This window comes from Scyliorhinus torazame, chromosome 23 (assembly GCF_047496885.1).
Source record: "Scyliorhinus torazame isolate Kashiwa2021f chromosome 23, sScyTor2.1, whole genome shotgun sequence".
Lineage (NCBI taxonomy): Eukaryota > Metazoa > Chordata > Chondrichthyes > Carcharhiniformes > Scyliorhinidae > Scyliorhinus > Scyliorhinus torazame.
The window spans coordinates 15911814-15937950 of NC_092729.1; the positions used below are offsets into that span (position 1 = coordinate 15911814).

At 48.2% G+C, this 26137-nt stretch overlaps 1 long non-coding RNA gene across 2 annotated transcripts in view; it reads left to right on the plus strand.

The window, feature by feature from the left end:
- Window positions 1-26137, plus strand: part of LOC140399704 (uncharacterized) — a 62467-nt gene that overhangs the window by 26356 nt on the left and 9974 nt on the right. The window contains exons 3-4 of one of the 2 annotated variants that reach the window (XR_011937797.1): window positions 1142-1184; window positions 3444-3493. This is a non-coding gene — a long non-coding RNA (uncharacterized lncRNA). The remainder of the gene's footprint in view (window positions 1-1141; window positions 1185-3443; window positions 3494-26137) is intronic. The other variant, XR_011937798.1, reaches the window with a different exon arrangement.

The window sequence follows — 26137 nt, forward strand, 5'->3', positions numbered from 1 at the left end:
TTCTCCTTCTGTAGCTGTCCTGGGAATGTTTGATGGGGACAGTGTAGATGGATGTGTAATCTGTATCTAACCCCATGATGTACTTTTGCTAACAGTGTTTGATGGCGATTCTGAATATTGAATTAATGTATTCTGTTATTCTCCCCATCTTCTCTGTCTCTGCATCTCTCTATCTCTCTCTCTGGGAATCTGTCTAAAAAAATCCACGATCAGCAGTCAGCCATTTTAAGTTACTGAACGGTGGCCATTTTATGTGAGCACAACACTGAGACAATTGGGACAGTTGTCCAAGTTAGTGTCAAACAAAAACTGAAGGAAAGAGTCAAATTTAAATGGTGATATGTTGGGCAATGTGGATGCACAAATGGAGCTTGTACACCAGTCACTGAAAGTGGAGAGGGGGTGAAGCAAACAGTTAAGGAGACCAATGATATGTCGGCCTTCATTGAAAGAGGGATTTGAGTTCAGAAATGGAGATGTCTTACTGCAGTTATACAAGCCCTTGCGGAGACCACACCTGGAGTATTGTGTACAGTTTTGGTCTCCCTAACATGGAAAGGATATCGTTGCCAGAGAGTAGGTGCAGCGGAAGGTCAGTCGGCTGAAGGTGAGATTGCCGGTCTGTCCTAGGAGGAGAGATTGATTCAATAGGACCCGAACGAGCCCTGTTTCTCCAACCTTACTCTGGAGATCAAATCCCACATTCCTGGTAATTTCTCCACTCTCAAAGATGGAAAGATATTGACCAAGTTTAAAGCAGAGATTGACTGATTTCTAAATCCCATTGACATAAAGGGACATGGGGATAGTGTTGGGGAAAAGACATTGAAGTGAAGATATTTCACAGCTGGATTCACAGAATACAGACAGCAAAGTATCTTAAATTTTGGAAGTGCCACAAATGTTGTGAAACATTTGGGAAATGATTGGAAAAAGTTTGGACTGAGAACTCCTCAGTGTCCCCCTCGGTGTGTTTCCTGTGTCTGCAAAGGTAACACTTGTCCTGTCTATGGTTATGTTAATTCAGCAGATAACAACAGATTCAGCAATGTCCTGTCCTTATTTCTGTCTTTGTTTAACATTTATTCCCTCTGAATTTCTGACATGTTGGGAATGACCATTCGTCTGTCGCCTTAGGAAGGCTTTCCATAGAATGATTAAAAACCAGCAAGAAATCACAGAATGTGAGTTAAACACAACTTCATTCCTGCTTCCATTTAGAGAGAAGATTCCTGGCCAGACAAACAAAGCTCATTGCAAAGTTTCACTTCATATTTTACTTGTTGTTCACGGACAGATTTCTTGAATGAGCTGCTTGAGAAATTTGGATTCAATTTCATTTTTTCACTCTGTGAGATGTAAAGTTTATTCCTGAATAAATACAGGGTCATCGGCAACAACATCATTTTATCAGACAAGGAGGTTCAATGGGATCTTTCACTGAAATCCTCTGATGTCAATTCCTGAGATTAGAATTTATAATGAAACAATTTATATTCAATGAAAACGGTCAGTTTGATAACCCGAATTGCTTTCTGTTACCTCGCCCCTCACGCTCCTCTCTCACCTTGTTTTTAATTTGGGGAATTCTGCAGGCAGCTTGTGCACAGGAAGAGCCCCAAAAATGGTGGCACTTTCAAAATTAAGTTCAGAGTCTCTGAAGATGGATTTCTTTCTCTCTTTCTACTTGAACCTGTACAAACTGACAGCAGGCATATTGATTGCACAGTAAGATTCCACAATCAGAAATGTGATCATGGTGGAAAATTCCCCCACGTCCCCTGTGGAAAGGATGAATTAACTCCCTCATTCCCACCTTTAAGTTTAAGACTTTTAACTCAAGACCTTCAAACCCATTTTGCAGTCCGTGAGCTAATTTTTTAAAAATGTGGTCATTATTGCTGTGTTTTTTGAAAATATTATCATTCCGATGAGGACGGACATAACAACATACAAACAATCAGTCACAACACAAACAAAATACTATTCTCCTCATTTGAGATTTATTCCTTTCTTTCCATTAAACCTTTTCACACTTCCCTCCCCTTACCCACTGGCAACAAACAGATCTGTAAATAGAGACAAGAACAGCTTCCATCTCGTCCAGAACCCCCCACCTGAGCCACAAAGGGCTAACTTTAGTTTCTCAAGTTTAAGGAATTCCGCAATATCCCTCAACCATGTCGATATTTTTGGCGGATCTTCTGACTTCCCTTCCAATACAATTAGCCTCCGGGCGATCAATGTGGCAAAGGCCACCACATCGGCCCCGTCCCCATTTATTAGTCCCGGTACTTCCGACACCCCAGAAATTGCCTCATGTGGTCCCAGTAATATTTCCACCTCCACAACTTTTGTTACTGTTTTAAATAGCGAGAGCCAGAAGCCCAATAATCGTGGACGTGACCAGAAGATGTGGACGTGGTTCACTGGTCCTCCTTTACACTCTCACATTTATCTTCTTCCTCTGTGAAGGATCTGCTCGTTCGTCCCTGTGTCATATGGCCCCTGTGTACATCCTTGAATTGTATCAAGCCCATCCGAGCACGTGAAGATGTCGCATTGACCCTGTGTATAACCTCACTCCATAGTCCCCATTCCAACGCCACACCCAACTCTTCCTTCCACTTTTGTTTTATTTCCTCAATCGCTGCTTTCTTTCTGTCCATCAGCCAGCTGTAAATGTTAGTCATTCTCCCATCACCAACTCAGCTGGGAGGAGCAATTTATCCAGCAGCTTGTTCTCTGGTAGGCAACGAAAGAGGACAACTCCTTTTTCACCAAGTTTCATCATTGAAGATAATTAAACTTCACCTCCCTCGGCATTTTATGTTTCTCCCTCAATTCTTCAAATCTACTTTCCAACAACAAGTCTGTAACCTGTCTCAGCCCAGCTTTATGCCACTGTTTAAATATTGTATCCAGTCTTGCCGCCGGGGTGAATCGGGGGTTTCCATAAATAGGGGCTCGCACCGTCAAGTTATCCAAAGCAAAATGGCGTCTCCGCTTGCTCCAGATGTTGAAGGAAGATGCCAGCACCGGGCTTTGTGTAAACTTCCCCGGGGGAAATGGGAGTGGGGCCGCAGCGAAAGTCTGCAAACTAGCCCCCTTACACGATGCTTACTCCACCTGTACCCATTCCGCTTCTTCCTCTCCCCACCATTGTCGAATATTCTCCAAATTCACCGCCCAATAATAATACAAAAGATTGGGAAGCACCAACCCTCCCACCCACCCATTCTTTTTAAATGTGTGCTGGTCCTTTTGAAGAGAAATCCAAAATCTCCTTCCATTTACTGATGGAGAAGTGACCTGCCGCATTTTCTATCTGTTTAGAGCAGGGTGTCTGTGTGAGGGTAAGTGTGTTACTGTGTGTGTGGACTTTTCTCTATCTGTCTATCTGCCAGTCGCCCTGGTCCAACATTCTATTTCTCTCTCCACAGATGCTGCCTGACCTGCTCAGTATTTTCCGCATTGGTACAAGAGCGAGGAGGTAAGGCTGAACTTAAACAAGACACTAGTTAGACCTCAGCTGGAATATTGTGGACAGTTCTGGGCGCCACACTATAGGAAGGATGTGAACACACTGGAGCGAGTGCAGAGGAGGTTCACAAGAATGGTTCAGGAATGAGAAACTTCAGTGATGAGGATAGATTGGAGAGGTTGGGTCTGTTCTCCACGGAGAGAAATGGCCAAGAGGAGATTAGATAGAGGTGTTCAAATTCTTGGGGGTGCCGGACAGAGTAGACAGGGAGAAACTGTTCCCACTATTAAGAAGATCAAGAACGAGATGGCACAGAATTAAAGTGAATTGGAAAAGAAGCAAATATTTGTGAGAAAATGGAAACAGTATAGTGTAGAGAGAGCCCTGCTCGGTATCACACCCCGTGCTGTACCTCTCCTGGGAGTGTTTGAGAGGAAAAATGCAGAGGGAGCTTTACTCTGTATCTAACCCCGTGCTGTACCTGTCCTGGGAGTGTTTGATGGGGACAGTGTAGAGGGAGCTTTACTCTGTATCTAACCCCGTGCTGTACCTGTCCTGGGAGTGTTTGATGGGGACAGTGTAGAGGTAGCTTGACTCTGTATCTAACCCGGTGCTGCACCAGTCCTGGGAGTGTTTGATTGGGACAGTGTAGAGGGAGCTTTACTCTGCATCTAACCCCGTGCTGTACCTGTCCTGGGAGTGTTTGATGGGGACAGTGTAGAGGGAGCTTTACTCTGTATCTAACCCGGTGCTGCACCAGTCCTGGGAGTGTTTGATTGGGACAGTGTAGAGCGAGCTTTACTCTGTATCTTACCCCGTGCTGTACCTGTCCTGGGAGTGTTTGATGGGGACCGTGTAGAGCGAGCTTTACACTGCATCTAACCCCGTGCTGTACCTGTCCTAGGAGTGTTTGATGGGTACAGTGTAGAGGGAGCATTACTCTGTATCTAACCCCGTGCTGTACCTGTCCTGGAAGTGTTTGATGGGGACAGTGTAGAGGGAACTTTACTCTGTATCTAACCCCGTGCTGTACCTGTCCTGGGTGTGTTTGATGTTGACAGTGTAGAGGGAGCTTTACTCTATATCTAACCCCGTGCTCTAACTGTGCTGGGAGTGTTTGATGGGCACAGTGTAGAGAGAGCCTTGCTCGATATCTAATACCGTGTTGTACCTGTCCTGGGAGTGTTTGATGGGCACAGTGTAGAGAGAGCCTTGCTCGATATCTAATACCGTGATGTACCTGTCCTGGGAGTGTTTGATGGGCACAGTGTAGAGGAATCTTTGTCTAACCCCATGATGCACCTTTGCTGGTCGTGATTCACGGAGTTTCAAAATCTCAAATAAATGTCTTCTATTAGTTTCTCCATCCCTCTGTTTCTGCTTCTCTCTCTGTCTGTCTGGGAGTATTGTCAGAACAAAATCCACGATCAGCAGTCAGCCATTTTAAGTTACTTAATGGTGGCCATTTTAGGTGAGCACAGCACAGTCATTTCTGACATTTGTACACGTTGGTACAACAAAATCCTGATGGAAAGTGTCTGATTTAAACAGCGATTTGTTGGGGAATGTGGATGTAGGAAGGGAGCTGGCTGTCCTTGTACACCAGTCACTGAAAGTGGAGAGGGGGGTGCAGCAAGCAGTTAAAAGACCAATGATATGTTGGCCTTCATTGAAAGAGGGATTTGAGTTCAGAAGTGGAGATGTCTTACTGCAGTTACACAAGGCCTTGGTGAGACCACACCTGGAGTACTGTGTACTGTTTCGGTCTCCCTAACTAAGAAAGGATATAGTTGCCAGAGAGGGAGTGCAGCGGAGGGTCATCGGCTGATAGGGAGGTTGCCGGACTGTCCTACAAGGAGAGATTGGTTTGACTGTGGCACAGTGGTTAGCACTGCTGCCTCACCGTGCCAGTGACCCGGGATAAATTCCGGCCTTGTGTGACTGATTACGTGGAGTTGGCAGTTTCTCCCCGTGTGTGCGTGGGTTTCCTCCGGGTGCTCCGGTTTCCTTCCACAGTCCAAAGATGTGCAGGCTAGGTGGAATGGTCCTGCTAAATTACCCCTTAGTGCCCAAGAAAGATTGTTTAGATTAGGTTAAGGAGTTATTGGGATAGGGCGGGTGACTGAGCTTACATAGAATGCTGTGTCAGAGGGTTGGTGTAGATTCGATGGGCAGAATGGCCTCCTTCTGCATTGTAGGGATTCTATGATTGTGCCTGTATTCACTAGGGCCTAGAAGGATGTGAGGAGATGTTGGCCGTGCTAAATTGCCCCTTTGTGGCCCAAAGGTTAGGTGGTGTTACTGGGGTTATTTGGATAGGGTGGAGGCGTGGGCTTAGGTCGGGTGCTCTCTCCGAGGGCCAGTGCAGACTCGATGGGCCAAATGGGCTACTCCTGCAATGTATATTCTATGATTCTGTGAGCGCTGATTATTACATTCCCACAGCGCTGTGCAGAGTATACACAGAGATGGAGATTCTGAACATTGAATTAATGTATTCTGTTATTCTCCCGATCTTCTCTGTCTCTGCATCTCTCTATCTCTCTCTCTGGGAATCTGTCTAAACAAATCCACGATCAGCAGTCAGCCATTTTAAGTTACTGAACGGTGGCCATTTTATGTGAGCACAACACTGAGACAATTCGGACAGTTGTCCAAGTTAGTGTCAAACAAAAACTGAAGGAAAGAGTCAAATTTAAACGGTGATATGTTGGGCAATGTGGATGTACCAATGGAGCTTGTACACCAGTCACTGAAAGTGGAGAGGGGGGTGCAGCAAGCAGTGAAGAAGACCAATGATATGTTGGCCTTCATTGAAAGAGGGATTTGAGTTCAGAAGTGGAGATGTCTTACTGCAGTTACACAAGGCCTTGGTGAGACCACACCTGGAGTATTGCGTACAGTTTCGGTCTCCCTAACTTAGAAAGGATATAGTTGCCAGAGAGGGAGTGCAGCGGAGGATCAATCGGCTGACAGGGAGATTGCCGGACTGTCCTCGGAGGAGAGATTGATTCAATAGGACCCGAACGAGCCCTGTTTCTCCAACCTAACACTGGAGATCTAATCCCACATTCCTGGTGATGTCTCCACTCTCAAAGATGGAAAGATATTCACCAAGTTTAAAGCAGAGATTGACTGATTTCTAAATCCCATTGACATAAAGGGACATGGGGATAGTGTTGGGGAAAAGACATTGAAGTGAAGATATTTCACAGCTGGATTCACACAATACAGACAGCAAAGTATCTTCAATTTTGGAAGAGCCACAAATGTTGTGAAACATTTGGGAAATGGTTAGAAACAGTTTGGACTGAGATCTCCTCAGTGACCTGTGTGCAGACCCCACCCCTGACTTTCTGTCAGGAATGTCCCCCTCGGTGTGTTTCCTGTGTCTGCAAAGGTAACACTTCACCTGTCGATGGTTATGTTAATTCAGCAGACAGCCACAGATTCACAATGTCCTGTCCTTATTTCTGTCTTTGTTTAACATTTGTTCCCTCTGAATTTCTGACATGTTGGGAATAACTATTCGTCTGTCGCCTTACGAAGGCTTTCCATAGAATGATTAAAAACCAGCAAGAAATCACAGAATGTGAGTTAAACACAACTTCATTTCTGCTTCCATTTAGAGAGAAGATTCCTGGCCAGACAAACAAAGCTCATTGCAAAGTTTCACTTCATATTTTACTTGTTGTTCACAGGCAGATTTTTCACTGAAATCTTCTGATGTTAATTCCTGAGATTAGAATTTATAAAGAAACAATTTGGATTGAATGAAAACGGTCAGTTCGATAACCCTAATGTCCTGATAATGTCTATGTGTCCCTCGCTCTCTGTGTGTCCCTCGCTCTCTGTGTACCTCGCTGTCTGCGTCCCTTGCTCTCTGTACCCCTCGCTCTTTGTGTCCCTCTCTCTGTGCATCCCTCGCTCTGCGTGTCCCTCGCTCTCTGTGCGTCCCTCGCTCTCTGTGCGTCCCTCGCTCTGTGTGTCCCTCGCTCTCTGTGTGTCCCTCGCTCTCTGTGTGTGTCCCTCGCTCTCTGTGTCCCTCGCTGTCTGTGTCCCTCGCTGTCTGTGTCCCTCGCTCTCTGTACCCCTCGCTCTTTGTGACCCTCTCTCTGTGCGTCCCTCGCTCTGCGTGTCCCTCTCTCCCTGTCGGTCCCTCGCTCTCTGTGTGTACCTCGCTCTCTGTGTTTCCCACGCTCTCTGTTTGTCCTTCGCTCTGTGTGTGTCCCTCGGTCTCGCTGTGTCACTCGCTCTTGCTGAGTCCCTCGCTCTCTGTGTACCCCTCACTCTCTGTGTGCCCCTCACTCTCTGTGTACCCCTCACTCTCTGTGCGTCCCTCGCACTCTGTGCGTCCCTCGCTCTCTGTGTGTCCCTCGCTCACTGTGCGTCCCTCACTGTCTGTGCGTCCCTCGCACTCTGTGCGTCCCTCGCTCTCTCCGTGTCCCTCGCTCTGTGTCCCTCGCTCTCTGTGTGTGTCCCTCGCTCTCTGTGTGTGTCCCTCGCTCTCTGTGTGTGTCCCTCGCTCTCTGTGTGTCCCTCGCTCTGTGTGTGTGTGTCCCTCGCTCTCTGTGTGTGTTCCTCGCTCTCTGTGTGCCCCTCGCTCTCTGTGTGTGTCCCTCGCTCTCTGTGTGTGTCGCTCGCTCTTTGTGTCCCTCGCTCTCTGTGTGTCCCTCGCTCTCTGTGTGACCCTCGCTCTCTGTGTGTCCCTCGCTCTCTGTGCAGCCCCGCTCTCTGTGTGTCCCTCGCTCTCTGTGTGTCCCTCACTCTCTGTGTGTCCCTCGCTCTCTGTGTGAACCTCGCTCTCTGTGTGTCCCTCGCTCTCCATGTGTCCCTCGCTCTCTGTGTGTCCCTCACTCTCTGTGTGTCCCTCGCTCTCTGTGTGTCCCCCGCTCTCTGTGTGTCCCTCGCTCTCTGTGTGTCCCCCGCTCTCTGTGTGCCACTCGCTCTGTGTGTCCCTCGCTCTGTGCGTCCCTCGCTCTGTGTCCCACGCTCTCTGTGTGTCCCTCGCTCTCTGTGTGTCCCTCGCTCTCTGTGTGTCCCACGCTCTCTGTGTGTCCCTCGCTCTCTGTGTGTCCCTCGCTCTCTGTGTCTCTCGCTCTCTGTGCGTCCCTCGCTTTGTGTGTCCCTCGCTCTCTGTCTGACCCTCACTCTCTGTGTTTCCCTCGCTCTCTGTTTGTCCCTCGCTCTGTGTGTGTCCCTCGCTCTGTGTGTGTCCCTCGCTCTCTGTGTCCCTCGCTCTGTGTGTGTCCCTCGCTCTCTGTGCTACCCTCGCTCTCGGTGTGTCCCTCGCTCTCTGTGTGTCCCTCGCTCTCTGTGCGTCCCTCGCTCTGTGTGTGTCACTCGCTCTGTGTGTGTCCCTCGCTCTCTGTGTGTCCCTCACTCTCTGTCTGTCCCTCGCTCTGTGTGTGTCCCTCGCTCTGTGTGTGTCCCTCGCTCTCTGTGTGTCCCTCGCTCTCTCTGCGTCCCTCGCTCTCTGTGCTTCCCTCGCTCTCGGTGTGTCCCTCGCTCTCTGTGTGTCCCTCGCTCTCTGTACGTCCCTCGCTCTCTGTGCGCCCCTCGATCTCTGTGTGTTCCACGCTCTCTGTGTCCCTCGCTGTCTATGTTCCTCGATGTCTGTGTCCCTCGCTCACTGTACCCTCGCTCTTTGTGTCCCTCTATCTGTGCGTCCCTCGCTCTGCGTGTCCCTCAATCTCTGTTTGTCCATCGCTCTCTGTGTGTCCCTCGATCTCTGTGCGTCCCTCGCTCTCTGTGTGCCCCTCGCTCTCTGTGCGTCCCTCGCTCTCTGTGTGTCCCTCGCTCTGTGTGTCCCTCGCTCTGTGTGTGTCCCTCGCTCTCTATGCTCCCTCGCTCTCTGTGTGTCCCTCGCTCTCTGTGTGTCTCTCGCTCTCTGTGTGTCCCTCGCTCTCTGTGTGTCCCTCGCTCTCTGTGTGCCCCTCGCTCTCTGTGTGCCCCTCGCTCTGTGTTTCCCTCGCTCACTGTGTGTCCGTCGCTCTCTGTGTGTCCCTCGCTCTCTGTGTGTGTCCCTTGCTCTGTGTGTCCCTCGCTCACTGTGCGTCCCTTGCTCTCTGTGTGTCCCTCGCTGTCTTGTGTCCCTCGCTGTCTTGTGTCCCTCGCTGTCTGTGTCCCTCGCTCTCTGTACCCCTCGCTCTTTGTGTCCATCTCTGTGTGCGTCCCTCGCTCTGCGTGCCCCTCGCTCTCTGTCTGTCCCTCGCACTCTGTGTTTCCCTCGCTCTCTGTGTGTCACTCGCTCTCTGTGCGTCCCTCGCTCTCTGTTTGTCCTTCGCTCTGTGTGTGTCCCTCGTTCTGTGTGTGTCCCTCGCTCTGTGTCCCTCGCTCTTTGTGACCCTCGCTCATTGTGTCCCTCGCTCTGTGTGTCCCTCACTCTCTGTGTGTCCCTCGCTCTCTGTGCGTTCTGCGCTCTCTGTGCGTCCCTCGCTCTGTGTGTGTCCCTCGCTCTGTGTGTGTCCCTCGCTCTCTGTGTGTCCCTCACTCTCTGTCTGTCCCTCGCTCTGTGTGTGTCTCTCGCTCTGTGCGTCCCTCGCTCTCTGTGCGTCGCTCGCACTCTGGGCGTCCCTCGCTCTCTGTGTCCCTCGCTCTGTGTGTGTCCCTCGCTCTCTGTGCTTCCCTCGCTCTCGGTGTGTCCCTCGCTCTCTGTGTGTCCCTCGCTCTCTGTACGTCCCTCGCTCTCTGTGCGTCCCTCACTCTGTGTGTGTCCCTCGCTCTGTGTGTGTCCCTCGCTCTCTGTGTGTCCCTCACTCTCTGTCTGTCCCTCGCTCTGTGTGTGTCCCTCGCTCTGTGTGTGTCCCTCGCTCTCTGTGCTTCCCTCGCTCTCGGTGTGTCCCTCGCTCTCTGTGTGTCCCTCGCTCTCTGTACGTCCCTCGCTCTCTGTGCGTCCCTCGCTGTCTGTGTGTCCATCACTCTCTTTGTGTCCCTCGATCTCTGTGTGTCCCTCGCTCTCTGTGCGTCCCTCGCTCTCTGTGCGCCCCTCGATCTCTGTGTGTTCCACGCTCTCTGTGTCCCTCGCTGTCTATGTTCCTCGATGTCTGTGTCCCTCGCTCACTGTACCCTCGCTCTTTGTGTCCCTCTATCTGTGCGCCCCTCGCTCTGCGTGTCCCTCAATCTCTGTGTATCCCTCGTTCTCTGTGTTTCCCTCGCTCTCTGTGCGTCCCTCGCTCTCTGTGCGTCCCTCGCTCTCTGTGTGTCCCTCACTCTGTGTGTCCCTCGCTCTGTGTGTGTCCCTCGCTCTCTGTGCGTCCCTCGCTCTGTGTGTGTCCCTCGCTCTCTGTGTGTCCCTCGCTCTCTGTGTGTCTCTCGCTCTCTGTGTGTCCCTCGCTCTCTGTGTGCCCCTCGCTCTCTGTGTGCCCCTCGCTCTGTGTTTCCCTCGCTCACTGTGTGTCCGTCGCTCTCTGTGTGTCCCTCGCTCTCTGTGTGTGTCCCTTGCTCTGTGTGTCCCTCGCTCACTGTGCGTCCCTTGCTCTCTGTGTGTCCCTCGCTGTCTTGTGTCCCTCGCTGTCTTGTGTCCCTCGCTGTCTGTGTCCCTCGCTCTCTGTACCCCTCGCTCTTTGTGTCCATCTCTGTGTGCGTTCCTCGCTCTGCGTGCCCCTCGCTCTCTGTCTGTCACTCGCTCTCTGTGCGTCCCTCGCTCTCTGTTTGTCCTTCGGTCTGTGTGTGTCCCTCGTTCTGTGTGTGTCCCTCGCTCTGTGTCCCTCGCTCTTTGTGACCCTCGCTCATTGTGTCCCTCGCTCTGTGTGTCCCTCACTCTCTGTGTATCCCTCGCTCTCTGTGTGTCCCTCACTCTCTGTGCGTTCTGCGCTCTCTGTGCATCCCTCGCTCTGTGTGTGTCCCTCGCTCTGTGTGTGTCCCTCGCTCTCTGTGTGTCCCTCACTCTCTGTCTGTCCCTCGCTCTGTGTGTGTCCCTCGCTCTGTGTGTCCCTCGCTCTGTGTGTCCCTCGCTCTCTGTGCGTTCTGCACTTTCTGTGCGTTCTGCGCTCTCTGTGCGTCCCTCGCTCTCTGTGCGTCGCTCGCACTCTGGGCGTCCCTCGCTCTCTGTGTCCCTCGCTCTGTGTGTGTCCCTCGCTCTCTGTGCTTCCCTCGCTCTCGGTGTGTCCCACGCTCTCTGTGTGTCCCTTGCTCTCTGTACGTCCCTCGCTCTCTGTGCGTCCCTCGCTCTGTCTGTGTCCCTCGCTCTGTGTGTGTCCCTCGCTCTCTGTGTGTCCCTCACTCTCTGTCTGTCCCTCGCTCTGTGTGTGTCCCTCGCTCTGTGTGTGTCCCTCGCTCTCTGTGCTTCCCTCGCTCTCGGTGTGTCCCTCGCTCTCTGTGTGTCCCTCGCTCTCTGTACGTCCCTCGCTCTCTGTGCGTCCCTCGCTGTCTGTGTGTCCATCACTCTCTTTGTGTCCCTCGATCTCTGTGTGTCCCTCGCTCTCTGTGCGTCCCTCGCTCTCTGTGCGCCCCTCGATCTCTGTGTGTTCCACGCTCTCTGTGTCCCTCGCTGTCTATGTTCCTCGATGTCTGTGTCCCTCGCTCACTGTACCCTCGCTCTTTGTGTCCCTCTATCTGTGCGCCCCTCGCTCTGCGTGTCCCTCAATCTCTGTGTATCCCTCGTTCTCTGTGTTTCCCTCGCTCTCTGTGCGCCCCTCGATCTCTGTGTGTTCCACGCTCTCTGTGTCCCTCGCTGTCTATGTTCCTCGCTATCTGTGTCCCTCGCTCACTGTACCCTCGCTCTTTGTGTCCCTCTATCTGTGCGTCCCTCGCTCTGCGTGTCCCTCAATCTCTGTTTGTCCATCGCTCTCTGTGTGTCCCTCGATCTCTGTGCGTCCCTCGCTCTCTGTGTGCCCCTCGCTCTCTGTGCGTCCCTCGCTCTCTGTGTGTCCCTCGCTCTCTGTGCGTCCCTCGCTCTCTGTGTGCCCCTCGCTCTCTGTGCGTCCCTCGCTCTCTGTGTGTCCCTCGCTCTCTGTGCGTCCCTCGCTCTGTGTGTGTCCCTCGCTCTCTGTGTGCCCCTCGCTCTCTGTGTGCCCCTCGCTCTGTGTTTCCCTCGCTCACTGTGTGTCCGTCGCTCTCTGTGTGTCCCTCGCTCTCTGTGTGTGTCCCTTGCTCTGTGTGTCCCTCGCTCACTGTGCGTCCCTTGCTCTCTGTGTGTCCCTCGCTGTCTTGTGTCCCTCGCTGTCTTGTGTCCCTCGCTGTCTGTGTCCCTCGCTCTCTGTACCCCTCGCTCTTTGTGTCCATCTCTGTGTGCGTCCCTCGCTCTGCGTGCCCCTCGCTCTCTGTCTGTCCCTCGCTCTCTGTGTTTCCCTCGCTCTCTGTGTGTCACTCGCTCTCTGTGCGTCCCTCGCTCTCTGTTTGTCCTTCGCTCTGTGTGTGTCCCTCGTTCTGTGTGTGTCCCTCGCTCTGTGTCCCTCGCTCTTTGTGACCCTCGCTCATTGTGTCCCTCGCTCTGTGTGTCCCTCACTCTCTGTGTGTCCCTCGCTCTCTGTGTGTCCCTCGCTCTCTGTGCGTTCTGCGCTCTCTGTGCGTCCCTCGCTCTGTGTGTGTCCCTCGCTCTGTGTGTGTCCCTCGCTCTCTGTGTGTCCCTCACTCTCTGTCTGTACCTCGCTCTGTGTGTGTCCCTCGCTCTGTGTGTCCCTCGCTCTGTGTGTCCCTCGCTCTCTGTGCGTTCTGCACTTTCTGTGCGTTCTGCGCTCTCTGTGCGTCCCTCGCTCTCTGTGTGTCCCTCGCTCTGTGTGTCCCTCGCTCTCTGTGCGTCCCTCGCTCTCTGCGTCCCTCGCTCTCTGTGTGTCCATCGCTCTCTTTGTGTCCCTCGCTCCGTGTGTCCCTCGCTCTCTGTGTGTCCCTCACTCTCTGTCTGTCCCTCGCTCTGTGTGTGTCCCTCGCTCTGTGTGTCATTCGCTCTGTGTGTCCCTCGCTCTCTGTGCGTCCCTCGCTCTCTGTGCGTCCCTCGCTCTCTGTGCGTCCTTCGCTCACTGTGCGTCCTTGGCTCTCTGTGCGTCCTTCGCTCTGTTTAAATGTTTAGGTGAGTGTGAGTGAGCGTAATCGTGAGCGAATGTGAGTCAGGGTGTGTAACAGTTAGTTAGTGAGTGTGTGAAAGTGTGTGTTAGTTAGTGATTGAGTAAGAGTGATTGAGTGTGTCAGGCTGTGTGTCAGATATGTGTGAAAGTGAGTGTGAGAGTGTGCATAAGAGTGAGTGTGAGTGATTGTGTAAGCGAGTGTCTGAGTGTGCAAGTGTGAACGAGTTAGTTGTGTGTGAATATTTGAGTGAGTGACTGTGTCAAGAGTTACTGAGTGTGTAATGGTGTGTGTAAGAGTGAGCGAATCAGTGTGTGTACGTATATCGGTGTAGTGATTGTGTAAGTCAGTTTCAGTGTGTGAGTGAGTGTGTGTGAGTTAGTCTGTAACAATGAGTGAGTAGGTGATAGAGTGTGAAAGAGTGTGTCTGTGTATAACAGTGAGAGTGTGAGTGAGTGTGTCGAACTGAGTGTGAGTTGGTATGCAAGAGTGATGTGTGTTAGCATCTGGGTGTGATTGTGTCAGAGTGACAGGCGTGTCAGAAAGAGTGTGTGACTGTGTGTGACAGTGAGTGTGAGAGTGTGTTTGTGTAAGACTGAGTGAGTGTGTGAAAGTAAGTGAGGGTGTGTGAATCAGTGTGCACTAATGAGTGAGCCTGTAGGAGTGAGTGAGTGTGTAGGTGAGTGTGAGTGAGTCAGTGTGTAATAGTGAGCGAGTGTGAGACAGGGTGTGTAAGAGTGAGTTAGTGAGTGAGTGTGTGTGTTAGTGCACAATTGAGTAAGAGTGTGAGCGAGTGTGTAAGAGTATGTGTGTAAGTGTGTGTGTGAGTGAAATCTAACCCCACAATTAGATTGCACACTGTGTCACACTCCAGTGTATCTGTTAACAGTGAGTGTGTGTTAGTGTGACTGTGTGTAAGAGTGAGCGAGTCAGTGTGTGAGTGTGTCAGTGTGAGTGATTGTGTAAGTGAGTTTGTGTGTGTGAGCAAGTTAGTGTGTAAGAATGAGTGAGTAGGTGAGTGAGTGTGCATGTGTGTGTGTGTAATAGTGCATGTGAGTGAGTACATAAGACTGAGTGAGTGTATGAATGAGTGAGTGTGTATGAGTGAGTGAGTGTGTAAGAGTGAGTATGTGTGTGTGAGAGGGAATGTGTAAGAGTGAGTGAGGGAGTGTGAGTGAGTGTGCAAGTGAGTGTTTAAGTGTGAGAGAATGTGAGTGTGTTTAAGACTGAGTGAGTGGTGTGAATTTGTAAGTAAGAGTTTGAGAGTAAGTGAGTGTGTAATAATGAGAAAGTGTTTAGGAATAAGTGAGTTTCAGTGTGTAAGTGAGTCTGCGAAAGTAAGTGAGTGTACTAGTGAGCGAATGTGAGTCAGGGTGTGTAAGAGTCAGTTAGTTGTTATGTGCGTAATAGTGTGTGTTAGTGAGTGAGTGTGTAAGAGTGAGTTAAATCTAACCCCTCGATTTGATTCCACTCTGTAACGCACTCATTCGTTAAATAAACATCCCCGAACCTCGATTAGATTCTAGTCTGTAACTCACTCCAGGGTAACTGTTATTCTATATGTAAACCACCCTGAACCCCTCAATTAGATTCCAGTCTGTAACTCACTCCCAGGTATCTGTTACTCTATATATGAACCACCCTGAACCCCTGGATTAGATTCCAGTCTGTAACTCACTCCCGGGTATCTGTTATTCTATATATAAACTATCCTGAACCCCTCGATTAGATTCCAGTCTGTAACTCACTCCCGGGTATCTGTTATTCTATATATAAACCACCCTGAACCCCTCGATTAGATTCCAGTCTGTAACTCACTCCCGGGTATCTGTTATTCTATATATAAACTATCCTGAACCCCTTGATTAGATTCCAGTCTGTAACTCACTCCCGGGTATCTGTTATTCTATATATAAACCACCCTGAACCCCTCGATTAGATTCCAGTCTGTAACTCACTCCCGGGTATCTGTTATTCTATATATTAACCACCCCAAACCCCTCAATTAGATTCCAGTCTGTAACTCACTCCTGGATATCTGTTATTCTATATATAAACCATACCGAACCCCTCGATTAGATTCCAGTCTGTAATTCACTCCCGGGTATCTGTTATTCTATATATAAACGATCCTGAACCCCTTGATTAGATTCCAGTCTGTAACTTACTCCCGGGTATCTGTTATTCTATATATAAACCACCCTGAACCCCTCAATTAGATTCCAGTCTGTAACTCACTCCTGGATATCTGTTATTCTATATATAAACCATACCGAACCCCTCGATTAGATTCCAGTCTGTAACTCACTCCCGGGTATCTGTTATTCTCTATATAAACCACCCTGAACCCCTCGATTAGATTCCAGTCTGTAACTCACTCCCGGGTATCTGTTATTCTATATATAAACCACCCCGAACCCCTCGATTAGATTCCAGTCTGTAACTCACTCCCGGGTATCTGTTATTCTATATATAAACCACCCTGAACCCCTCGATTAGATTCCAGTCTGTAACTCACTCCCGGGTATCTGTTATTCCATATATAAACCACCCTGAACCCCTCGATTAGATTCCAATCTGTAACTCACTCCCGGGTATCTGTTATTCTCTATATAAACCACCCCAAACCCCTCGATTAGATTCCAGTCTGTAACTTACTCCCGGGTACCTGTTATTCTAGAAATAAACTATTCTGAACACCTTGATTAGATTCCAGTCTGTAACTCACTCCCGGGTATCTGTTATTCTATATATAAACTATCCCGAACCCCTCGATTAGATTCCAGTCTGGAACTCACTCCCGGGTATCTGTTATTCTATATATAAACCACCCTGAACCCCTCGATTAGATTCCAGTCTGTAACTCACTCCCGGGTATCTGTTATTCTATATATAAACGATCCTGAAGCCCTCGATTAGATTCCAGTCTGTAACTCACTCCCGGGTATCTGTTATTCTATATATAAACCACCCTGAACCCCTCGATTAGATTCCAGTCTGTAACTCACTCCCGGGTATCTGTTATTCTATATATGAACCACCCTGAATCCCTCAATTAGATTCCAGTCTGTAACTCACTCCTGGATATCTGTTATTCTATATATAAACGATCCTGAACCCCTCGATTAGATTCCAGTCTGTAACTCACTCCCGGGTATCTGTTATTCTATATATAAACCATCCTGAACCCCTCGATTAGATTGCAGTCTGTAACTCACTCCCGGGTATCTGTTATTCTATATATAAACCACCCCGAACCCCTCGATTAGATTCCAGTCTGTAACTCACTCTCGGGTATCTGTTATTCTCTAGATAAACCATCCCCAACCCCTCGATTAGATTCCAGTCTGTAACTCACTCCCGGGTATCTGTTATTCTATATATAAACCACCCCGAACCCCTCGATTAAATTCCAGTCTGTAACTCACTCCCGGGTATCTGTTATTCGAGATATAAACCTGTCCTGGGAGTGTTTGCCAGGGACAGTGCAGAGGAATCTTTGTCTAACCCCATGATGTACCTTTGCTGGTCGTGTTTGACGGAGTTTCAAAATCTCAAATAAATGTCTTCTATTAGTTTCTCGATCCCTCTGTTTCTGCTTCTCTCTCTGTCTGTCTGGGAATATTGTCAGAACAAAATCCACGATCAGCAGTCAGCCATTTTAAGTTACTTAATGGTGGCCATTTTAGGTGAGCACAGCACAGTCATATCTGACATTTGTACTCGTTGGTATAACAAAATCCTGATGGAAAGTGTCTGATTTAAACAGTGATTTGTTGGGGAATGTGGATGTAGAAAGGGAGCTGGCTGTCCTTGTACACCAGTCACTGAAAGTGGAGAGGAGGGTGCAGCAAGATACTCCCGGGTATCTGTTATTCTATATATAAACCACCCCGAACCCCTCGATTAGATTCCAGTGTGTAACTCACTCCCGAGTATCTGTTATTCTATATATGAACCACCCTGAACCCCTCGATTAGATTCCAGTGTGTAACTCACTCCCGGGTATCTGTTATTCTATATATAAACCTCCCCGAACCCCTCGATTAGATTCCAGTCTGTAACTCACTCCCGGGTATCTGTTATTCTATATATAAACCACCCTGAACCCCTCGATTAGATTCCAGTCTGTAACTCACTCACGGGTATCTGTTATTCCATATATAAACCACCCTGAACCCCTCGATTAGATTCCAATCTGTAACTCACTCCCGGGTATCTGTTATTCTCTATATAAACCACCCCAAACCCCTCGATTAGATTCCAGTCTGTAACTTACTCCCGGGTACCTGTTATTCTAGAAATAAACTATTCTGAACACCTTGATTAGATTCCAGTCTGTAACTCACTCCCGGGTATCTGTTATTCTATATATAAACTATCCCGAACCCCTCGATTAGATTCCAGTCTGGAACTCACTCCCGGGTATCTGTTATTCTATATATAAACCACCCTGAACCCCTCGATTAGATACCAGTCTGTAACTCACTCCCGGGTATCTGTTATTCTATATATAAACGATCCTGAAGCCCTCGATTAGATTCCAGTCTGTAACTCACTCCCGGATATCTGTTATTCTATATATAAACCACCCTGAACCCCTCGATTAGATTCCAGTCTGTAACTCACTCCCGGGTATCTGTTATTCTATATATGAACCACCCTGAACCCCTCGATTAGATTCCAGTCTGTAACTCACTCCCGGGTCTCTGTTATTCTATATATAAACGATCCTGAAGCCCTCGATTAGATTCCAGTCTGTAACTCACTCCCAGGTATCTGTTATTCTATATCAAAGCCACCCTGAACCCCTCGATTAGATTCCAGTCTGTAACTCACTCCCGGGTATCTGTTATTCTATATATAAACCATCCTGACCCCCTCGATTAGATTCCAGTCTGTAACTCACTCCCGGGTATCTGTTATTCTATATATAAACCACCCTGAACCCCTCGATTAGATTCCAGTCTGTAACACACTCCCGGGTATCTGTTATTCTATATATAAACCACCCTGAACCCCTCGATTAGATTCCAGTCTGTAACTCACTCCCGGGTATCTGTTATTCTATATATAAACCACCCTGAACCCCTCGATTAGATTCCAGTCTGTAACTCACTCCCGGGTATCTGTTATTCTATATATAAACTATCCCGAAGCCCTCGATTAGATTCCAGTGTGTAACTCACTCCCGGGTATCTGTTATTCTATGTATAAACCAACCTGAACCCCTCGATTAGATTCCAGTCTGTAACTCACTCCCGAGTATCTGTTATTCTATATATGAACCACCCTGAATCCCTCGATTAGATTCCAGTCTGTAACTCACTCCCGGGTATCTGTTATTCTATATATAAACCACCCTAAACCCCTCGATTAGATTCCAGTCTGTAACTCACTCCCGGGAATCTGTTATTCTATATATAAACCACCCCGAACCCCTCGATTAGATTCCAGTCTGTAACTCACTCCCGGGTATCTGTTATTCTATATATAAACCACCCTGAACCCCTCGATTAAGTTCCAGTCTGTAACTCACTCCCGGGTATCTGTTATTCTATATATAAACCACCCTGAACCCCTCGATTAGATTCCAGTCTGTAACTCACTCCCGGGTCTCTGTTATTCTATATATAAACGATCCTGAAGCCCTCGATTAGATTCCAGTCTGTAACTCACTCCCGGGTATCTGTTATTCTATATCAAAGCCACCCTGAACCCCTCGATTAGATTCCAGTCTGTAACTCACTCCCGGGTATCTGTTATTCTATATATAAACCATCCTGAACCCCTCGATTAGATTCCAGTCTGTAACTCACTCCCGGGTATCTGTTATTCTGTATATAAACCACCCTGAACCCCTCGATTAGATTCCAGTCTGTAACACACTCCCGGGTATCTGTTATTCTATATATAAACCACCCTGAACCCCTCGATTAGATTCCAGTCTGTAACTCACTCCCGGGTATCTGTTATTCTATATATAAACCACCCTGAACCCCTCGATTAGATTCCAGTCTGTAACTCACTCCCGGGTATCTGTTATTCTATATATAAACTATCCCGAAGCCCTCGATTAGATTCCAGTGTGTAACTCACTCCCGGGTATCTGTTATTCTATATATAAACCATCCTGAACCCCTCGATTAGATTCCAGTGTGTAACTCACTCCCGGGTATCTGTTATTCTATATATAAACAATCCTGAACCCCTCGATTAGATTCCAGTCTGGAACTCACTCCCGGGTATCTGTTATTCTATATATAAACCACCCTGAACCCCTCGATTAGATACCAGTCTGTAACTCACTCCCGGGTATCTGTTATTCTATATATAAACGATCCTGAAGCCCTCGATTAGATTCCAGTCTGTAACTCACTCCCGGATATCTGTTATTCTATATATAAACCACCCTGAACCCCTCGATTAGATTCCAGTCTGTAACTCACTCCCGGGTATCTGTTATTCGATATATGAACCACCCTGAACCCCTCGATTAGATTCCAGTCTGTAACTCACTCCCGGGTCTCTGTTATTCTATATATAAACGATCCTGAAGCCCTCGATTAGATTCCAGTCTGTAACTCACTCCCAGGTATCTGTTATTCTATATCAAAGCCACCCTGAACCCCTCGATTAGATTCCAGTCTGTAACTCACTCCCGGGTATCTGTTATTCTATATATAAACCATCCTGACCCCCTCGATTAGATTCCAGTCTGTAACTCACTCCCGGGTATCTGTTATTCTATATATAACCCACCCTGAACCCCTCGATTAGATTCCAGTCTGTAACACACTCCCGGGTATCTGTTATTCTATATATAAACCACCCTGAACCCCTCGATTAGATTCCAGTCTGTAACTCACTCCCGGGTATCTGTTATTCTATATATAAACCACCCTGAACCCCTCGATTAGATTCCAGTCTGTAACTCACTCCCGGGTATCTGTTATTCTATATATAAACTATCCCGAAGCCCGCGATTAGATTCCAGTGTGTAACTCACTCCCGGGTATCTGTTATTCTATGTATAAACCATCCTGAACCCCTCGATTAGATTCCAGTCTGTAACTCACTCCCGAGTATCTGTTATTCTATATATGAACCACCCTGAATCCCTCGATTAGATTCCAGTCTGTAACTCACTCCCGGGTATCTGTTATTCTATATATAAACCACCCTAAACCCCTCGATTAGATTCCAGTCTGTAACTCACTCCCGGGAATCTGTTATTCTATATATAAACCACCCCGAACCCCTCGATTAGATTCCAGTCTGTAACTCACTCCCGGGTATCTGTTATTCTATATATAAACCACCCTGAACCCCTCGATTAAGTTCCAGTCTGTAACTCACTCCCGGGTATCTGTTATTCTATATATAAACCACCCTGAACCCCTCGATTAGATTCCAGTCTGTAACTCACTCCCGGGTCTCTGTTATTCTATATATAAACGATCCTGAAGCCCTCGATTAGATTCCAGTCTGTAACTCACTCCCGGGTATCTGTTATTCTATATCAAAGCCACCCTGAACCCCTCGATTAGATTCCAGTCTGTAACTCACTCCCGGGTATCTGTTATTCTGTATATAAACCACCCTGAACCCCTCGATTAGATTCCAGTCTGTAACACACTCCCGGGTATCTGTTATTCTATATATAAACCACCCTGAACCCCTCGATTAGATTCCAGTCTGTAACTCACTCCCGGGTATCTGTTATTCTATATATAAACCACCCTGAACCCCTCGATTAGATTCCAGTCTGTAACTCACTCCCGGGTATCTGTTATTCTATATATAAACTATCCCGAAGCCCTCGATTAGATTCCAGTGTGTAACTCACTCCCGGGTATCTGTTATTCTATATATAAACCATCCTGAACCCCTCGATTAGATTCCAGTCTTTAATCACTCCCGAGTATCTGTTATTCTATATATGAACCACCCTGAATCCCTCAATTACATTCCAGTCTGTAACTCACTCCTGGATATCTATTATTCTATATATAAACCACCCCGAACCCCTCGATTAGATTCCAGTCTGTAACTCACTCCCGAGTATCTGTTATTCTATATATGAACCACCCTGAATCCCTCAATTAGATTCCAGTCTGTAACTCACTCCTGGATATCTGTTATTCTATATATAAACCACCCCGAACCCCTCGATTAGATTCCAGTCTGTAACTCACTCCCGGGTATCTGTTATTCTATATATAAACTATCCCGAACCCCTCGATTAGATTCCAGTCTGTAACTCACTCCCGGGTATCTGTTATTCTATATATAAACCATCCTGAACCCCTCGATTAGATTCCAGTCTGTAACTCACTCCCGGGTATCTGTTATTCTATATATAAACCACCCCGAACCCCTCGATTAGATTCCAGTCTGTAACTCACTCTCGGGTATCTGATATTCTCTAGATAAACCATCCCCAACCCCTCGATTAGATTCCCGTCTGTAACTCACTCCCGGGTATCTGTTATTCTATATATAAACCATCCTGAACCCCTCGATTAGATTCCAGTCTTTAACTCACTCCCGGGTATCTGGTATTCTATGTATAAACCACCCCGAACCCCTCGATTAGATTCCAGTCTGTAACTCACTCCCGGGTATCTGTTATTCTATATATAAACCACCCCGAACCCCTCGATTAAATTCCAGTCTGTAACTCACTCCCGGGTATCTGTTATTCTATATATAAACCACCCTGAACCCTTCGATTAGATTCCAGTGTGTAACTCACTCCCGGGTATCTGTTATTCTATATATAAACCACCCTGAACCCCTCGATTAGATTCCAGTGTGTAACTCACTCCCGGGTATCTGTTATTCTATATATAAACCTGTCCTGGGAGTGTTTGCCAAGGACAGTGTAGAGGAATCTGTGTCTAACCCCATGATGTACCTTTGCTGGTCGTGTTTCACGGAGTTTCAAAATCTCAAATAAATGTCTTCTATTAGTTTCTCGATCCCTCTGTTTCTGCTTCTCTCTCTGTTCTTCTGGGAATATTGTCTCCCTAACATAGAAAGGATATAGTTGCCAGAGAAGGAGTGCAGCGGAGGATCAATCGGCTGATAGGGAGGTTGCTGGACTGTCCTACAAGGAGAGATTGGTTTGACTGTGGCACAGTGGTTAGCACTGCTGCCTCACCGTGCCAGTGACCCGGGATAAATTCCGGCCTTGTGTGACTGATTACGTGGAGTTGGCAGTTTCTCCCCGTGTGTGCGTGGGTTTCCTCCGGGTGCTCCGGTTTCCTTCCACGGTCCAAAGACGTGCAGGCTAGGTGGAATGGTCCTGCTAAATTACCCCTTAGTGCCCAAGAAAGATTGTTTAGATTAGGTTAAGGAGTTATTGGGATAGGGCGGGTGACTGAGCTTACATAGAATGCTGTGTCAGAGGGTTGGTGTAGATTCGATGGGCAGAATGGCCTCCTTCTGCATTGTAGGGATTCTATCATTGTGCCTGTATTCACTAGGGCCTAGAAGGATGTGAGGAGATATTGGCCGTGCTAAATTGCCTCTTAATGGCACAACGGTTAGGTGGTGTTACTGGGGTTATTTGGATAGGGTGGAGGCGTGGGCTTGGGTAGGGTGCTCTCTCCGAGGGCCAGTGCAGGCTCGATGGGCCAAATGGCCTACTCCTGCAATGTATATTCTATCATTCTGTGAGCTCTGATTGAAATGTATTACATTCCAACAGCGCTGTGCAGACTATACACAGCGATGGTGATTTCCACATTGTACTGCCTCTGCCATGTCTTGGGAGTGATCTTGGAGACAGTGCAGAGGGAGCTTTACTCTGTATCTAGCCCTGTGCTGTACCAGTCCTGGAAGTGTTTGGTGTGGACAGTGTAGAGCGAGCTTTACTCTGTATCAAGCCCTGTGCTGTACCTGTCCTGGGAGTGTTTGATGGGGACAGTGTAGAGCGAGCATTACTCTGTATCTAGCCTCGTGCTGTATCTGTCCTGGGAGTGTTTGATGGGGAGAGTGTAGACGGAGCTTTACTCTGTATCTAACCCCGTGCTGTACCTGTCCTGGGAGTGTTTGATGGGGACAGTGTAGAGGGAGCTTTACGCTGTATCTAACCCTGTGCTGTACCTGTCCTGGGGGTGTTTGATGGAGACAGTGTTGAGGGAGCTTTACTCTGTATCTAGCCGTGTGCTGTACCTGTCCTGGGAGTGTTTGGTGTGGACAATGCAGAGGGAGCTTTACTCTGTATCTAGCCCTGTGCTGCATCTGTCCTGGGAGTGTTTGATGGGGACAGTGTAGAGGGAGCTTTACCCTGTATCTAACCTGTGCTGTGCCTGTCCTGGGAGTGTTTGATGGGGACAGTGTTGAGGGAGGTTTACTCTGTCTCGAACACCGTGCTGTACCTGTCCTGGGAGTGTTTGATGGGGACAGTGTAGAGGGAGCTTTAATCTGTATCGAACCCCGTGCTCTACCTGTTCTGGGAGTGTTTGATGGAGACAGTGTCGAGGAAATCTTACCCTGTATCGAACCCCGTGCTGTACCTGTCCTGGGAGTGTTTGATGGGGACAGTGTAGAGAGAGGTTTACTCTGTATCTAACCCCGTGCTGTACCTGTCCAGGGAGTGTTTGATGTGGACAGTGGAGAGAGAGGTTTACTCTGTATCTAACCCCGTGCTGTACCTGTCCTGGGAGTGTTTGATGGGGACAGTGTGGAGGGAGCTTTACTCTGTATCTAACCCCGTGCTGTACCTGTCCGGGGAGTGTTTGATGGGGACAGTGTAGAGGGAGCTTTACTCTGTACCTTACCCTGTGCTGTACCTGTCCTGGGAGTGTTTGATGGGGACAGTGTGGAGGGAGCTTTACTCTGTATCTAACCCCGTGCTGTACCTGTCCTGGGAGTGTTTGATGGGGACAGTGTCGAGGGAGATTTACTCTGTATCTAACCCCGTGCGTACCTGTCCTGGGAGTGTTTGATGGGGATAGTGTAGAGGGAGCTTTACTCTGTATCTAACACCGTGCTGTAACTGTCCTGGGAGTGTTTGATGGGGACAGTGTAGAGGGAGCTTTACTCTGTATCTAACCCCGTGCGTACCTGTCCTGGGAGTGTTTGATGGGGACAGTGTAGTGGGAGCTTTACTCTGTATCTAACCCCGTGCTGTACCTGTCCTGGGAGTGTTTGATGGGGACTGTGTAGAGGGAGCTTTATGCTGTATCTAACCCCGTGCTGTACCTTCCTGGGAGTGTTTGATGGGGAAAGTGCAGAGGGAGCTTTTCTATCTGTCTAACCCCGTGCTGTACCTGTCCTGGGAGTGTCTGATGGGGACGTGTCGAGGGAGCTTTACTCTGTATACATTCTCCTTCTGTAGCTGTCCTGGGAATGTTTGATGGGGACAGTGTAGATGGATGTGTAATCTGTATCTAACCCCATGATGTACTTTTGCTAACAGTGTTTGATGGCGATTCTGAATATTGAATTAATGTATTCTGTTATTCTCCCCATCTTCTCTGTCTCTGCATCTCTCTATCTCTCTCTCTGGGAATCTGTCTAAAAAAATCCACGATCAGCAGTCAGCCATTTTAAGTTACTGAACGGTGGCCATTTTATGTGAGCACAACACTGAGACAATTGGGACAGTTGTCCAAGTTAGTGTCAAACAAAAACTGAAGGAAAGAGTCAAATTTAAATGGTGATATGTTGGGCAATGTGGATGCACAAATGGAGCTTGTACACCAGTCACTGAAAGTGGAGAGGGGGTGAAGCAAACAGTTAAGGAGACCAATGATATGTCGGCCTTCATTGAAAGAGGGATTTGAGTTCAGAAATGGAGATGTCTTACTGCAGTTATACAAGCCCTTGCGGAGACCACACCTGGAGTATTGTGTACAGTTTTGGTCTCCCTAACATGGAAAGGATATCGTTGCCAGAGAGTAGGTGCAGCGGAAGGTCAGTCGGCTGAAGGTGAGATTGCCGGTCTGTCCTAGGAGGAGAGATTGATTCAATAGGACCCGAACGAGCCCTGTTTCTCCAACCTTACTCTGGAGATCAAATCCCACATTCCTGGTAATTTCTCCACTCTCAAAGATGGAAAGATATTGACCAAGTTTAAAGCAGAGATTGACTGATTTCTAAATCCCATTTAGGAATATGAAGGGACATGGGGATAGTGTTGGGGAAAAGACATTGAAGTGAAGATATTTCACAGCTGGATTCACAGAATACAGACAGCAAAGTATCTTAAATTTTGGAAGTGCCACAAATGTTGTGAAACATTTGGGAAATGATTAGAAACAGTTTGGACTGAGATCTCCTCAGTGACCTGTGTGCTGTCCCCACCCCCGACTTTCTGTCAGGAATGTCCCCCTCGGTGTGTTTCCTGTGTCTGCAAAGGTAACACTTGTCCTGTCTATGGTTATGTTAATTCAGCAGATAACAACAGATTCAGCAATGTCCTGTCCTTATTTCTGTCTTTGTTTAACATTTATTCCCTCTGAATTTCTGACATGTTGGGAATGACCATTCGTCTGTCGCCTTAGGAAGGCTTTCCATAGAATGAGTAAAAACCAGCAAGAAATCACAGAATGTGAGTTAAACACAACTTCATTTCTGCTTCCATTTTGAGAGAAGATTCCTGGCCAGACAAACAAAGCTCATTGCAAAGTTTCACTT